The 17,347-nt window shown below is 38.8% G+C and overlaps 1 long non-coding RNA gene across 1 annotated transcript; it reads left to right on the top strand.

The window, feature by feature from the left end:
- Nucleotides 1-82: 82 nt before the first annotated feature.
- Nucleotides 83-14,317, top strand: LOC149917029 (uncharacterized). The gene is made up of 4 exons (XR_016468541.1): nucleotides 83-168; nucleotides 8,205-8,260; nucleotides 13,448-13,505; nucleotides 14,226-14,317. It is a non-coding gene; the product is annotated as an uncharacterized LOC149917029 (long non-coding RNA).
- The last annotated feature ends 3,030 nt before the right edge of the window (nucleotides 14,318-17,347 follow it).

Below are 17,347 nucleotides of genomic sequence, written 5' to 3'. Positions count from 1 at the left end.
GTAATATCCTAGACAAGCAAGAAGTTCTAAGAAATACCCTTCATCTAATCTTTTTTTTATTATTTTCCCCTACATTAGAAAGATTGAAGTGTTTTGGTTTAGTTGGAGAACTGAACTAGTTTGCCAGAGGGAAAGTGGAGGAAACTAGAACATTTTCCCAAAGAGAAGGTAAGGCCCCACCACACCTTGCAACATCAAATCTTTAATCATGTACCTGCCTGTATAACAGCAGCAATATTCAGTGTTTCTGTAACATTATTCATGCAAGAATTTCAAAGCACTTCATAAGCACTAATTAATCAAACCTCACAAACACTCAGCAAGCAGCAACTTTGCCCACCAATGAAGTGTAATCACTTCTAAAATGGAACATGATGGCAGTTTGATATCGCATAACATGACGCAACAGGTCAAGGCAAGTAGAGCAGGAGCAACTGAGGGCACCTGGGAAGTACCCATTCTTAAAAAGTTTTGCAGATACAGTACCTCTGTTACCTTAGATATACTTTGTTGGAGCTATTAGGTAAAACTGTTCTTGTGAAAAAGCAGTTTTCGTGCTACACCCACTAGAACAATTTGAAATATTTATTAAAAATTCCTAGTGGAGTTCCTAATGCTAAAGGCAAATATCTGCACTTTGTAGGGACAATCCATCAGAATGCTTTCACTGCAGGCCCTGGTGTTTCCATCTCACTAGTCAGTGGCACCTGCAGTACTAGCCATCATGAAATAAAATATTCTTGCGTGGCTCTTGACCTCCAGGCTCCACCAGCTGAGGTTCCTTGGACAAAGAAGAAAGCTTTGTCGGCTATTGCAGGCCCTAGCTTCAGTTCTGCTAAATTTTGAGAGACCTACTGGCCCTGTTGCTTTTAGCTCTTTACCTCCTGAATGTGTTTCATAATACTGTGATCCCCAGCCACAAACCCTGGTCCAGTGCAGATGTCATAAGGTGTAAATTAAGGACTTCTCTAGGCTCAGTTAAAGCCATCAAGCATTCCAGTTGACTCCAATGAGAGAAAGACTGGGCCAACCTACTTTCTTTATAATTCCACCAATCCAATCTCGAGGGGTGGATTAATTCAGATGTGTATCTGTTGCTAACACGCTGAGCATATATCTTCCCAATTAAACATATTCTGATCAGCCTTGTGCTTTCCCTGTCTATAGGTAAAATATCCCTGTAGTTTAGGTCTCCTGTCCCATCACTACTTATCTCCTTTGGAAGTAAATGGGACGTGATTTTATTTGTTGACGTCTCACAATAAAACTATATTCTCCTTGTGTAAAACAATGTGCAAACCATTAAGTAGAATAATGAAATGCTGGAAGTTAAAACAATAAGCTTGGATGATTTAAACCTTGCTACATTTTAAAAGTGCAATATGTTTGCAAGAATGAATTGGTCTTTGGGGCTGAATAAATAGTACAGTTATCCAACCCCCTTTGGAAAGAGCTAGTAATACCTAGGAACATAATTTAAACCAGTGTTGTAATTAGCTGGTCATTTCACATTACTAGAGTTTTGGTCTTGTTTTTCAGCTTTATAAATGATCCATATAGTCATCTTCTAATTATACATGATATGTTTAAAAAAAAAAAAAAAAACACGCAAGAAACTGGATGAGAATCTTTTTTTTTGCAGAACAGTTAAGAGTAAATTATTTAGATGGATTATGTGGTACATTGTCCATTAATGCAAACTTATTTAAAACCTAAGAGGTTCTTAAACCATATCTTCAGGATATCATAATTCTCCCCGACTTTACTCCCTGAACATGAAACAAACACTGTATTTTAAGTTCCAAATTCATTTCACTGTACATCTAATTGATAAATAATGGGCATTACTGTGAAAGCAAAAAGGTGCTTTGTTCCTGCTTATGGTAGAAACTGTAGAAGTAGAAACTCTATAATAGCAATTCAAATTCTTGCAGGACTTCACTCAGAAGCTAGGAAGACTAGAGCTTTCCTTGGGAATTTTCTTGTCTGTAGCTTAGGGTATGAAAATTGTCCTGATTTTCATGCTGGGCCAACCTCATAACAGGCCAATATTGAGAAGGAAATTTGAGCTGTCTTAAGGCTGCTCCTGGTTGTCACTACCTTCTTAAAGTGCCCAGAAAATCATTTCCATTTCCAGGGATCAGGGAGAATTGTTCCCAACAACAGTTCTCTTAGAAGTTTGCAGGTAGTGGTTTAGTAAGCAATATATTGCAAAGGAAGGCATTGTAAAGTTGCAACATAGTTTTTGTTTGTTGGTTTGTTTTTGCTATTTTTTTCCAAATCCAGCATTCTCCTCACAGAGCATGAAGGTACAGTTACTTGGTTAGGATGACTTTTTGCCCATTTCATTCTAGCTGATTACAGTAAAGTAGTCGCAGTAGGAGGCCAGCATCTGGACCAGAATTTGACCTGCATGCAATAGAGAGGATTCCTTAGTTTTGATATTAATTAATATCATAATTAATATTAGCATGTCTTCAAATACAACAGCTGACTGAAATCACTTTTAGGAATGTTCTAGACTGAATTATGATAGTGTATTGTGAAATTTTGGCTAAAGTTGCTGTTGTATGAGAGGCTTTCTGAATGCATAGATTTTGGCTCTCTAATGAGCCTCTTTTTACCAACCTAAAAATTAAGACAGTACTTTTTCGTATATGGAATTATTCTTTATTCTTCCAGCTTTACATCTTCAATCAAAATCAACACTAATCATAGATTTGCTGTAATAATAATAATAAAAACTACAAACCTATTGTCTGTATTCACACACGTGCACTAAACATTAGAAGTTGGGGGTGAAGATTGAAAAATACAATCTTACATGTTGAGGAAGAGTCAGACCTGCTGTCTCCCCTTGAAGTCACCTAGGTGAGGCTTTTTGACATAATGGAAGCATCAATGAACTACTCTTGATTAAATGCTTGACAGGTTGACACTATCCCCATGAACAGGAAGACTGGGGTTGAAAGAAAATTTTAATACAAACAGAATTTCATTAATACCACAGTTTGCTGTAATGGCGGTCTTTTTTCCCCCTACTGTTATTTTTGCTTAGATGGTGTCATTACCTTTTAAAGGGGAAAGACGCTATGGTTAGGCTTTGTCTCAGAAAAAATGTCATAGTAATGGAGGGGGAGCTTTCAAGTAGAATCTGAAACAAGCATGGAGCAGTTCTGATTCTTCAGGCACAAACTAAACTAGTTTCAATAGGATGGTTTCTTTAAATGCAGGCTCTATTTATTGAGCCAATATTTATTTTGCAGAGAGAGTACTGAAATTCATTAAACAGTATAAAATAATCAATATAAACAGTATTGGAATGGTCTTACATCTCCCCAGCTCCAAAAATACAGCCTCACTTCACTTTATTTACCTTCTGAGAGCTCTTTTTTCTAATGTGGTAACTGTTAGACTCTATCTGCTCTGCTCAGTGTTAGAGCTGTCATGATGAAAGCGCATAAACAATATAAATAATAGTTGTTGGCACATGAAAGGAACTCGCAGTGGATTGTTCTTTTGGAATCTAACTGTCAGGGCTTTTGTTTGACTTTCTGGATTTTTTTTTTCTATTTTTCATGTTTAGTCCAAAAATTGTTATAATCTTAAATTGATTATTTGAAAAGCCATCATCTTTTAATATTTACATTGGAATTTAATATTTATAGCTTGATGCCAGGCAATTCTTATACAATTTAGTAAATATTTATTAAATCAGACTTGTTTTTTAAGACTTACAGTTTTGTAACTACTCTCTAGTGCTAATACTCTTTGAAGCACAATGTCAGCCTGCACAAGTCAGTTTCTATGTTGTCTTTCCATTCCTCATCTGCAGTGATCCTTTTGGACTTCTTTTCACTGATAAATAGCTAAATAGTCTCATCTGGATCCTTGATATTATCAGATTATATAACCTCCCATTCCATTTCTACCCATCACCTCTGAAATATCTGCATGTGGATTTTTAACTTGTCATTTGCGATTTGCCTTTAAAAAGTTGCTTGAACCCACAGTATCTCTCCTTGTGATGCATTTTTTAATTCTTCATTTGCAAGCAAGTAAATTGACTCACCATAAGTTTATAGTAAATATTTTCCTGATACCGTTTAATTGTGAATGTTCAATGCACAGCTTGAGATGTTTACCACCTTACTTGCAGACTCATTCTAACGCTTTTTTGAAGAGGATAAGTGCTGAAGTACTGACTCATGTACATCTTCTCAATTTGGAAATCTAAAACTGAGCCATCTAAATCAATGAACATGATACAATGCTATAAACAGCTTATCCAGTCACCAGCAGAGTCAGTAATAGAACTTGGGCATCTGCTTCACATTTTCTTGTTCTCCTGTTATGCCATTCCTCCCTCCTTAAAGCACCACTGACAAATAAAGTACAAGTAGATATTTGAAGGGCATGGGGAAGAGAATGTAGAAAACAAGGCAATTCAGAGGGTTTTATCCTTTCTATCCAAGTCAATGGCAGGTGTTCTACAACCTATTACAGCCCTGATAGTGCATTATGTTGCCTCATTCCAGCTCACTTGCTTTCAGACTAGATGACTAAATGTCAGTTCACATAGCAGATATCCAGTCCAAATGATCTGCAGTTGGATGGCAGCAGGTGAACAGAGGACTGACCTGTACAGGAGCTTACCCTACCACTCCATATATCAAGGGCTGCAGATATTCCAGGTCTTGGTAATGGGAAGAAGCAGATGTAAGCTAGGAAATATTTTCCTGTGATTTTACAGCTCTTTCATGATTGATTATGGGTCTATACATGATGGAGAAGAGAGCTTTTCAGAATAAATAAGAACAGTTCTGATTATCCATCTTCCCACTTATTGACACAAATGGGCAATAGACAACGTGCTATAAGCAAAAAACGTTTCACTACATTAGGAGCCATTTCTTTGCTAAAACACCCATGAAATCAGCCTCTTGACATATTCCCCAGCAAGTTAATCTGATTGTGATTGGCTCTGAGTGAAATGGAAATGAGAAAATTCCAATAAGCATGTGAACATACAAACTGATTTTCAACCCATTTTAAACACAGGTCGGCTGAAGACATTACTTGTATGGACGAGTAAGTGAAAGGATGAAGTGCATCTGAATGTAAAAGCCAAAATCAATTTGATTTTAAATGATTTTCAACTGATTTTAAAAAGCAATGGTGTGGAACTTATGTGTAAGGTTAACAGGCTTCAATTTTATTCCCTTCAGACTAAAGCAAGCTTATTTTTTTTCCTTTATTCAATTTGTTATTTTTTTATTCCACCACTGTTTTCAAGAGCCTGTATAGCACTTTACCAGTTTTAGTCAAAATTACTGGACCAACAATGCGAAGTATTTTTATACACAGAACTGAACACCAGATGGGACTCCATGAATATTATATTATTCATGGCCATTGAGTTAGAGACGCCCTAAAACCAAAATATCTAGTTTGCTGTGGTAGTGCCTCAGTGACAACCTTTTTTCTAGCTGCAGGTTTCTTTTAAATAAATTCTTTGAAAAACACAGTAGACTGATCAAAATCTGTGAAAATAGCAGGAGTTCTTCCTGCTGAACTCCAAAGCCTGCTGGCAGGCTGTGGTTGCTATTTACTGAGCAAAATCATTTTGTGATACAGGTTCCATAACGAATCTGAAGAAATCTGGTATCATTTTTTGTCCTTATTTTCCCTGGTCTTGGCAATCTTGGGCAAAACACTTGTTTCCTAAACTACAAAGTGAGATACGTAGATAGATAGATACCTTTTTTTTTTTTTTTTTTTTTTTTTTTTTAACCTGTCAACTCATACTTTACTGTTTTGGGCTAGATTTCTTTTTATTGCATGTGGATGTAGCAGCAGCCTCTGCTGTCCAATTTGAAAAGCAAGTTGTGCTTCCTACAGGACTTGGAATATTGTGGTGCTAACTAACCTGGAATTCCAGAAATATTTTAATGAGTGATGATGGAATGCAAAGTGTTACATTTCTTCAGACTGGATGGACAAACACTGACCAGAAAATTCAAATTGTTCTAAGATGTGCTGGCTATGCTTTAGAAGGTGCTTCTCAATGTGGGTATGATAATGACCCTGAATTGCAGTCAGACAGGCTTGAATTCTGTGGAGGTTTAAATTCCCCAGCAGAGCTGCTCAGGATTTAAAGAAAATTTAAATCAGAGCAACATAGAGCTTGCTGAAATCTTTGCACAAATATCTGTGATTAAGGATGGTGACAAATGTGTCTCTGCTATTAATTGTAGAATCCCAAGTCATAAAGGATTCAAAAACTATAATCCATTTGTCTGGCAGTATTTTAAATGAGGGGTAAACAAGCTAATTTCTGAGCTCCTTTACATCACTGTAAATTGAAGTACAATTTTCTGTAGAAATTAGACTGTGTAAATGCCATGAGATCATTTGTATCTTCTCTCTGCATTCCAGTCCTTATGGCTTCCCACCACGATTGTATTTATAAAATGGGTTTGTTGCTGATGTTTTCACACAGTGTAATTAAATAGCAGCTTCCTTACTTAATGTAAGAACTCTGAGTCAATTCCCAATATTTGATACAACCCTCATAAAACATAATTATAAGCCAAATATATAAAAAGAGTTTAAGGATAAGGCCTTCAAAAAGGAGACGCATTTAAATGTTAGACATATTTCCATATTTATATATTATTTTAGTGGAAGTGCTGAAGCAATTTGAACTGGCCTAGGTACTTGAGGGTCCAAAATCTCAGTCGATGCATTTATCCCTTCACTTCCATTTAAACATATTTTTTTTTGGTGCCATCTGCAAATTTACTTTCTGTGTCTCTATTAGTGTTGCTTCGAACTACTCATTTTTCAAAGCTTCTGTCTGTGCAACAGTAAAAACTTACTGATGTAAATAGGCAGCGTAAACTGTGGAACTCATTGCCACAGGATGACACACAAACCAAGATATAATTAGATTTTAAAAGCAATTATCAAGACTTTTGAAGGGTAAGCGTGTCCTTGTAACTGCAAAACAGAAACCTTACAATTCAAAACAAAGGTCTTGATACAGCCTCAGCTCAGGAAGTCTCAAATATCTGAGTTATAGGATACAAAGCAAAGAAAGGAGCCCTCTGTTTTATATAATGTTGAAGCACTGCTTTTGCAGAAGTTTTTGGGTTTGTGTTTTGTATTTCACAATGAAATTTCATGGAATGTAGAAAAATCTACAGCAGTGTAATGCTATCACAATTACTTTTACTAATTTAAACCTACCACATAGACACACTGCACCCTCAAATATAGCTTCTTTCATTTCCAGGAATGTTGATAATATACTCACTCTGGCATACAGCAGCAATTTTGTTTCTTGTTCACATTTTGTACACCAGAGAGTACCCTGCATATTCTGTAAAATAACTGTGGATAGTATAACACATACTAAAAGAAATGGATCTGTTCACCGGGGCAAATGAGGAAGATTTTGAACTTGACTCCCAGTAGTACATGCATGCCCCTACATGCAAATGTGAAATAAAGCAAGAATCCCTAACCTGAGGCCTCCAGACTCACTCCCAAAATACCAGAGTTCAGCCCTGGACAGTATTCATCTCAATAAAGGATTGAAATCTATGGGAAGACTTAACATCCCAGAATTCTACTCATCCATCTTAAGTTGAGAAGCGTGTTGAGACCAGTGATGATTTTTTCCCCCAAGAGCTAATCTGGTCTATAAAGGATGAGAACATTAAACTTTTTCTGCTTTTTATTGCAAAGTAGTAACTTTTTCAGCAGGACAGGAGTTGAGTCACTTTCAGAAGGATTGTGCTACCAACATATTTTGCGTGTTGCTATGTGGTATTGTTTCAAGAAAGCAGAGACTACTGTTATCCATTACTTTCTCTTCTCATGGAGCTGGTCTGGATGAGCCCAACAAGTGACAAGCCTCTTAGCATTGTGCATGCTACTGGCAGAAATTGTCCTTGCTAACAACTCACCTTGACAGACATAGCTGTGTATTTTTTGTGAAGTAGTTCTCATATTGGAAAGAGTTTAACTCTTCATTCTTTGAAAGTATTGACTGAGACCGTGGTTAGATGGTTTTGCAGCATGTTGCTTGTTATTTCAAGAAGGGTGGAGAACTTGGTTTCTTTTATTAATATCTATGCAAAATTTGTATTATCAGAACCAGTATGTGCTTCATGAACCAAAGACTTCCATTGTTCCAGGTAGCTGTGAGAGGAGTTGCTGCATGACAGAGAACGTGAATGATGCCATTCAATTGGTAAGTTCTCATACTGGATCTTCAAAATTAAAAAAAAAATCCTCAGCCTTTTCAGGCTGACTTCCCCTTCTCCAAGCCAGGGATCGCAACCACTGCAGTTAGCTCTACCACTCTACTGATAGAGTGCTTTCTACTAGCAATAGCAGCAATAATACATGAGCTGTCTTTGAGCTCGCATAACTTTATGGAGAGGATTGCTCGCACTGTAGAAGGTGAGCACCAGGCTGCCTTCTTGCTTCACCTCCGAGTGCCACTTTCCAGTAGGTGAGCACCTGTGGAGGCCAACGCCAGCTGCAAGTTTCTGGGCAGCCAGCTGTGGTGAGTTCAGGGGCTCTGAAAGGTGGGGGGCAGGGAAAGTTTGGGTGCATAAATAAGCTGAAAAAATCCTCACTGTCAAATGAAATGTTCCTCTGCTTTATCACCATTATTTTTAGTGAGATTTTGCATTATGGTACCTTGAGTTTTAAATTAAATGTCAAATATAATTTGGCACTACAAAGAATGAATTATGTGACTGCCCTCAGAGAAAATCAGAAGGCTTAGCTCTGTGAGTTAAATTGGTATCTGCCTTATACTGAGCTGATGTGGGCTAATTGATTGGGATCTGACAGGATACCATATTGCAAATTCAGCACAATCTCTCCCATTAAAAAAGAATAGATCTAAGGTACCGTTAGGGAAAAGCAAAAAATTTTCTGAGAAACAGTATGAGAGAGGAAAAGAGTATCTTCAAGGACTGTCTTTTGCACTGATGGTTTAGATTCCCCAGAAGCCCACATTTCTTAAGGGCACAGTACGGACGATAATGTGCCCCAGGTCACTTTGAAAACAGATTTGCAATCAGGTTTCAGATTCTCCTGGCCTAGTTTTAAAGAAGAGCAAAATATTTTCTCAGATAGCTGACTAAATCTATCTCCATGAGAACTCAAATGACAAAGTGCCACTTTAGATCATTAAAGGAGGGTAATATATTTTAATCAGCAATTATATGAGGAAGGACAAACCAAATGCTATAGCAAGCGGGTCATTTTATAAATTCAGTACTTGTGGCCCTCTCCCTTTCAGAACACATGATGCTATTTCTTGGAAACATTAGTCTTAAAAAACTATTGTCAAGTAAATAAGCCTTGTGTTTCTCACAGCCTTCATGTCTGTGTAGTCTGGGTTTAATTTTCTGTTAAGTACGGGCAGTGTTGGGGGGGAGGACTAAGTTTGAAGTTCTAATGTAGTCAGGCTGGAATCTGTCACTCAGCTTATTGCATGTTGATGACTCAGTGCAGTTTCAGCTGTAAGCAGACCATGATTTATGGACACCAAGTGAACTCCTGCGGCAAAAACCAGCCATGAGATCAGAGCAGCAATAGGGCCCTTTTTTGGCAGGAGACAGCGCCTGCATTTTTCTCATTCATGCCAAACTGCTTTGCACGGCAATTAGCTCTGTCCTCATTTAGTCTCCAGTCCCAAAGGGTAATGAAAGTCATATATCATCTTCAAGGCTGCTAATTATCCAGCTCAGTTACAGGTAGGCTTTGTAACTGTGAGAAGGGCCTGTCTGCTTGATATTTATTGCTCTTCCAATAAGCAAGCAAAGGAGAAGGGGGGAAAAACTTTCTTGAAAGCTTGCCCATACCCCTTGCCTCAGATCCTTGACATACCTTTTGCAAGTGTGCTAGTCAAAGGGGAAATGTCTTCATTCCACATATCCATTTTTCATGCTGTAACTAAACATTCAGCAAGAACAGAGAGCAAGTGCTTGAAACATGAGAGAACATACATTTGGGGTGAGCTTGTCTCCAGTTGTTTGCTTGTGGAAAGGCAATCCGCTGAGTATGCAGTCATGAAAACAGGAAGAGCCGTAAGAAAGAATGAAAAAATCTGTTCTTCTCCTCCTCGTCTTTTTCTTCCCAGCCCTTCAGTACACACCAGAGCTACACGTTTAGAAAGCAGTAGGGTTAGAGATCTGTGATAGTTCTCCTGAAGATGTGTTAGCAGAAGCCTAGAACTCCTTGTCTGAACCCTCTCACTGTTAGTCCTGACATAAAATTGATCTTTTTAACCAGAATTTGGGACCTGCCTAACTTTCTGTAACAGGCGGGCAATTTGAGCCACCTTTTGCTGTTATTAATATATTGGCTAAACCAATTGTCCAGGTGCCTGAGACCCTGTATTGCTGAGAAATGAGCTTCTTGGATGTCATGTAGAAAGGCAGCCACCACGGTAAGCATGTGGAAAGTGGGAGCTGGGGCAGAAGCAGTCAGCAAAGCTCAGCAAACAGAACTTCAGCTGGCACCTGCACCTGGAGGCACTGTGGGCAGGAGGCATGGAGCTGCTACTTGCATGTGTGCACTGGGAGCAGTATGGGACTGCTGGTAGAAGATACACAGACATGCTGAGCAGAGAGAATGCTGCCGGGCGCACAGCTTTCAGGTTGGGAGCTGCAGTGCAGCGTGGTGGGAGTTCTCCCATCCTCACAGCTTTGAACTGCAGTGTGGCATTGGGAGGGGCCCAGTGCTGCTCTAGTGCCTCTAGGCATCTGCTGGGTGCATCCAGGCCTCATCTTCACTTCTATCAGCGCTCAGAGGGCAGGGGTGTGAAAGAAGGAAGAAGTTCCTTATTCTTACAATTTCTTTTCCTGTGTGAAAATGGAGGATCAGTTTTCATGATCAGATGGGATTTTATTTTTCTTCATGGTGCAGATGGCTGAGTGCTTGCTGGCACTGCTTTCACATTCTCCTTGGCCTGGAGGAAGCACTAGAAAGCTGGTGGAGATCCAGGTTTCAGAGTACTGCAAAGAAGAAGGAGCTTACCTGTTTTGTATTGGCAAGTTCCCTTAGCTGAGTGCAGATTCACACAGGTCCAGGAGCTGCCATGTAAACCTTGGGTTATTTGCAGCGTCTTTCCTAAATTTCCAAACTTGCTAACTTAAACTTCCTGTAACTACATTTCAAGAGCTCTCACCTCAACCTTCTTGGAAATACATATCCATGCAGCTCCTGACAGTGGTGGGCACTGCCTCTGTACATTCTATTGCAGAACAGCACTGGTGCCTGCCTCCCACTTTTCTGCAGGGCCGAGAGTTCCTTGCTGGAGCTCTGATTGGGTAGGGCAGTGAGTTAGATAGAAGTTGCCATCCTGGACCAGAGTGGTGATCTATCTCATCTGATATCTTGGCACTTATAATGGATAGTGCTAACTGCTATAGAGGAAGCTGTCCCTTTTCCTCCTATAATTTAATTATTTCTTGAAAAAAGGTTTTAATTAGTCTTTTCTCTCAATAATAAGTATTTCGGTTTCTAAAAAAAGTTAGTTTAACACTTTCAATTCTGCAGTTCCATAGATTTTTCTTTTTACACTTAGTGTTTTTCTGCAGTCTTCCCTCTGGAATTAGCAGAATGAGAGATGCAAAGCAGGAACAAACAAATGTTAAAGTCTTAATCCAAATCCTGCTGAAGCCACTAGCGTATTGCTTGTTTCACCATTTGGTTTAGATCTGTCTCCTAAGCCAGCTTTTCATGTAGTACTAATTAGCATGACACCAAAATTAAATATTGTTTTGGAAGTAGTATTCTCTGAGAAGATGAGAAAGTAATGAAAAATGAATGTTCAAGCCTTACAGTTCTCTGTCTGCAAAACCTGCTCTTCAAATTTATTTCATTTAATTCTCCCATTTATTGTCTCATCTCTTGAAAAAAACATTTGTCTGACTTTTATCTGTTGCCATTTGTACTAACAAGGACCACATTATCACTAAGGTAGGTACCCCAAATACCCATTATCAGTAATATAATTTGTTGTTCTGCAGCAAATAACATGGAAACCTATTGGCTTTTTGCTTCTTTTTATGGCCAAAAATGGGTGATACCTGAGGGACAGTTTTGTATCAGCTAGACTATTTTTCTACACCAGTGAAAGGTGCTGAAATGGTAAGTGTCTGTACCCTGTCCTTGCTCTATGTCAGCAGCAGCAGCACCATCCAGCTGTGCAAGGAGCTGCACAGGGAAAGAATGTGGCACACAGCTGAAGTGTGGAGCCATGCATATTGCCACAAAGTGAGGAGGAGAGGCAGAGGAGGTGGAGGAAGGGTAGAAAAGATAGGAATCTGTCCATTCCAGTAGCTTTTCACAGTTCAACTAGATGAAGCTGACCATCAAAGACTATCCTTACTGTACATCCATATTCTTTTTGTTTAGGCCTCAGTTTGTTAAGTGGCTTCTTCAGCAGTTGAAATTATATCTATAGGCATGCATGGAAGTAATTAGCATTAAAAAAGGCACCTTTTTTTAACCCATCCAATTGAACAGTTACTTCTTCTGTGCAAATACCGCTGCTCTTTTACATTCCCAATGAGCCTGACTGATGCCGCTGCAAACAGAAACTGAGTCTGTCATTGGCATTGTGTGCTTTTGATCCAGTGTATATAGGGATGTTATGAAAAGGTATGCTGAAGGAGTATTTCTAAACAAGTTTCATTAGGAAATAGGTGTGGCTGAGAGGCAACATCAGCAGAGTCTGAGAAAGATACGAATATCAAAGTCTTAGATCAAGTTCTACCTCAAAGCCCTTAGCTTTGCTGCATGGATGCTACTCAAGATTCAGCTGCTACCTAATTAATGCAAAAAAAAAACACCAAAACAACCTAACTCACTGGAAAATACCCAAATGTTTTGAAAATCTTTAAATGCTGTCACTTATGAGATAGTTTTCTCTTTCAAATAAAGCTGAAAAAGAAGAAGATAGGGAAAAGTCCACTTGTTGCTGTTGAATTAGGGATCTTCAAAACAATTCAAGGATGTGAGTAGGTTAAAGTGTCTCAGGAACGTTGTTCTGCTCATTCTCTGTGGGAAGCAAGCCTATGTGAGCCACAGTTCATGTTACCTCCTTGCTGTAAGCCTCTGGTGGACTGCAGGGCAAACCCAAAGAGCTCCCAGGAAATTGCTTGATGTTGTATGAAAATTTGCTCAGGTCTTAAAAGCACTTAAAGTAAAAATTTTGTGTATAAAGTGGTCAGAAAGGTTACATTGTGATAAGGAAAAATCAAGACAGTAAGGGTCTTATGTGTGAAGTACAAGAAGGAGGAGGACATGATGGAATTCCTTCCTTCTTCTGACCAAGAGGATTTTTTTTCTTTCTGAACTTATATTTCTGTGCTCCCAATAAGCATATTGTTTCTCTTCCCTTTTGTAACAGAGAATCATTATGAATTTGGCCAGCTCCATCAGGAAAGTCATCAAACAGGTCTTGTCTGGTAAGTGTTATTATCATTGTCAGGAATCACCAAATCTTTGGCATACGTATGTGGGGAAGGGGTGAGGAGGGATGTTTTATTCAGTCTCTTCTTATATATATTCTGCTCTGTATATGTTCTTATAGCGGTCATTTTTCTAATTAATCATCTGCATGTCATTCTGTTTTATGCCAGAGCAAGCAAGGTCAAAGAGATTCACTATGTGCATAGAGCAAAAGCTGCTAAGATTTGCAGTGTTATTTAGCTCTTTAGGTTGTTTGTTCTTCATTTCATAATGAAGTCTTGAAAAGCATCTCGTACAGATAAACTGTAGCCTCATGACAGGCAGCATTGGAACAGAGGGCTGTAACTAATGATTGCTATTTTCATCTTCCCTCTATATGTAAGAAGTCTTGAAAAAGAAAAAACATTTAACTCAAGCTAAATTTTTTTCAAAAAGTCGTTGTAGGTAACACACAGGTAGATTGCTGACAGTGCTCCTGAGGAAACAGTCATGCCCTTTTGTGGAAAAAGCTAGCTGCTCTGCAAACTTCCATGAGACTCCAAGGAGCAATACACAGTAGCTGGCTAGAATCAGTGAATTAAACATGATTTCTTTAATGCTGATTCCACATTAGTGAGTCTTTAAGTCAATAATGGAAGACTTCTCCTTAAAATAATATTGTGCATCTCAGACGGGCTATGGTATCTGTTGTTTTGATTCTCTTTGTCCAAAAAAAGTCAGAATTGCCACCCCTGGACTCCTCAACTAGAACATATAGAACGTGCTGGTGCCTCTGTGTCTTTCCTGCTTTGGGAGTGCTGACAGACTCATGATGGTGAGTAAAGGCCAAATGTGTTTGAGTGTTTGAGAAAGCTTCCTGAGTATGAAAGATGTAGGTGGTTGTTTAACATGATTACTGTTCTGCTCAGACTGTTTGAGGCTATTCCTGTCAAGAGTCATACTGATTCTGTAGTTGGTAACACCAAGAAAGTAAGTGTGGCCATATGTAATTCTTACCTAATTGTGTCTGTAGGATATATTTCTACATGATTAATTAACCTGCTTATTGAGCAAGAAGTGTTTCATTTACTAATACAGTAAACAAATTGCTGACTTACCTGTGTTTAATGAAACATCAGTTATAGTGTTTGTTTTTAGATTCAAAAATTAATTATCACATTGAGTAAGTATATTCTATCTTGCTTCAAATATCTGGTCTCATATTTATATGGTTTTCAGTCTCCAAGCCAAGGCAACTATCCAGTTGTTCTCACTTGAAACAGAACACTATTTTATTATAACAAGTCCTAAGCTTATGCTTAATCTAGACTATTTCAGTATCTTGTTAAGAAACATAAAAGCAATGGAACACCTCTAGTTAATTCTTCAAGCAGTGCCATAATATTATATCATAGCTTTGGCCTGTCTATTAGGACCAGATATTGAAGAATTCACTTGTCCCTATGTATCTGCAGTAGAGAAATTATCACCTGAGTTGGGGTATGGCTTGCAGTAGGTGATTGTCCAAAAAGACTGAGAATCTTAGGAGCTCTTTGTTTCACTTGCACGACTTCTTCCGTGCACTCCTACCACAACGATTTCTGCTTTTTCTTCTCTAGACAACTCATGTGTCTGTACTGCAATTGAGACTCTTTGCAGAGGAATGCAATCAGAGATTGCCTTCAGCTTTCCACGTGCTTCCTGGAGGCCTCCGTGCCTTGCAGGCAAAATACCTTTTGTGCTTATTGCTGATACAGATATTTTCAGCCCATTTATGAGTATATCAACACTGTAAGTACTGAGACACCCAAGCTGGCTCAGCATGAATGGTCTGGAACTAGGAATGGTGAGAAAGACAGCAGACTTATCCACGCTCATTTTGCAGAATACTGCTCAGTCTGAGAAACAGCATGTTGTGCAAACACAGCAATATGACCTTTAGATCTGAGCTCTTATTTCTGCACATCATCACATGGTCCAGTCAACTATCCAGTATGCAATCTGGAGTCAGATCCTCAAGTGCTCAGTGAGGTAAATTCTCACTGAAGTCTGGCAGAAGGAGAGTGTAATTCTGTTCAAAGACTCTGAATATGCAGTAGCAGTTGTGGATTGTTAAATCCAGCATAGGATTATACCCCACATCATATGCTTCAGCACTTTTATACAGACTATGTCTAAGTTAATTTTTAATTAGCTCATTATACAGATAGAAGATCTGCTCATCTTAGGTTTCATGACCACAACTTTGCCTACAGGTCTCTTTATCAGACAGTTGGATGATGCCAGCACCAAACTGGAGATGGAAGTGCTCAGACCCTGCAGCAATGAGACTAATATTAAAAGCCCTGATAGTATCAGACACCACCCTCCATTATATCACAATTTCATTTCCATCTTCATGCTCAACTTTGTTATAATAAAGAGCTTGTGGAGGTTCCTGACTGCTGGAAAACCTAGATGCCAAAGAGAGCTGAAGCTATTCAGCTATGCATAATGGTACATAATACCCATAACCTCCTCACAGGTTTTGATGACTGAATGCAAATTCAGCCCACCCAAAGTGATTCTTAATGAATTGCTGGTCAAGAGGTTGCTAAACACAGATATTCTTCATCTTCTGGTTGAAGATTTTGTAGACATGCACGTATAATGAGACGTGACAGTGCTGGTTGCCTGTAATGGTATTACCTGCCCTGGAAATCCCTTCTCTCCTCTCTTAAAAATCTGTCTGCTGTTGTGAGACGCACTGCCTACATATGTAACTTGGAGCATGAATAGATAGGACTGAGGAATTAGTAGCTTTACAGACCTGGAATTAAGGTATATGCAAAATGATTTCTTTGGGTTTGTGCAGGACATGCGTGGCACAGTTAGGAACAGACCAACTCACTTAAGGTCTTAATCAGAGCCCATCCTTACCCGCATGTTACCTATATGTTAGTAGTCTTTGTAAGATCCTTTCAGTCCCATTGAGAAATTCTCCCTGGAGCTTCCAGTCCTCTCTAGTGTGACAAACTAATAACAGCTACAATTAGATTATTTAGAAACTTGGTTTTTTCCTTTCTGTTTCCTTCCATTTGCTCTCTGAAATATCAGAAAATTAATTTCCATGAGGTATGAATAGCTCTGGAAGTTTCGTATGTGTCAGTAGAACTTTTTAAGAATAGCTGCACCACAGGAGGCTAGTTGCTTCGGTCTGATCACATGGAATAACAGGCTGTCAACTTAGCTTGACACAAACTTGACTCAAAAATTCTTGTGAAAAAGTGTGTGGTTTGTTGTTTAAGGTACAGCAAATCTTTTTGGAGAGATACTCAATCCCAGTGTAATTGCTGTTAAATCCTGCTCTTGGCCTCTGTGCAACCATACCACAGCCTCAGTGACAGGAGGTAATCCAACTGAAAAGACTCCTTAAGTGATTGTCCAGCCGTTCGCACCTCTGGAATTTCATAATAAATTGAATCAACTGAGCATGGTGGGGAGGTGGAGGCTGGACAATGAACAGATCTGAATGAGTGGTGAAACCAATGACTCATCTCAGTGTCTCATTTCATTTCTGTTCAGATTGTTTATCTAGGAAGAAAAGGGTAGGGAATGTGTAAGGATATATGTGTTGTTTATTTAAATCTGTAGTTGGAAGCTAATTCTTAGGTTTTGCTGTGAAGCAGTGGAAGAGACTGATTTTCTGTAGGAACATTGTTTATTTTAATGATGTTTCTTGGTTTTTGTGTAACAGAGGAAAATAGTGACTTTTTTGAAGTCATCTGTCTGAAATCTTTCATTGCTATTGATTTCCATTCGACCCTTTCCAGCTTCTCAATGTGTTGATGGCATTCAAGGGCCAAAGCTTTGTGATATA

This window comes from Phasianus colchicus, chromosome 8 (genome assembly GCF_987193195.1).
Source record: "Phasianus colchicus chromosome 8, bPhaCol1.hap1.1, whole genome shotgun sequence".
NCBI lineage: Eukaryota > Metazoa > Chordata > Aves > Galliformes > Phasianidae > Phasianus > Phasianus colchicus.
This window is presented reverse-complemented; position numbering and strand designations above follow the sequence as displayed.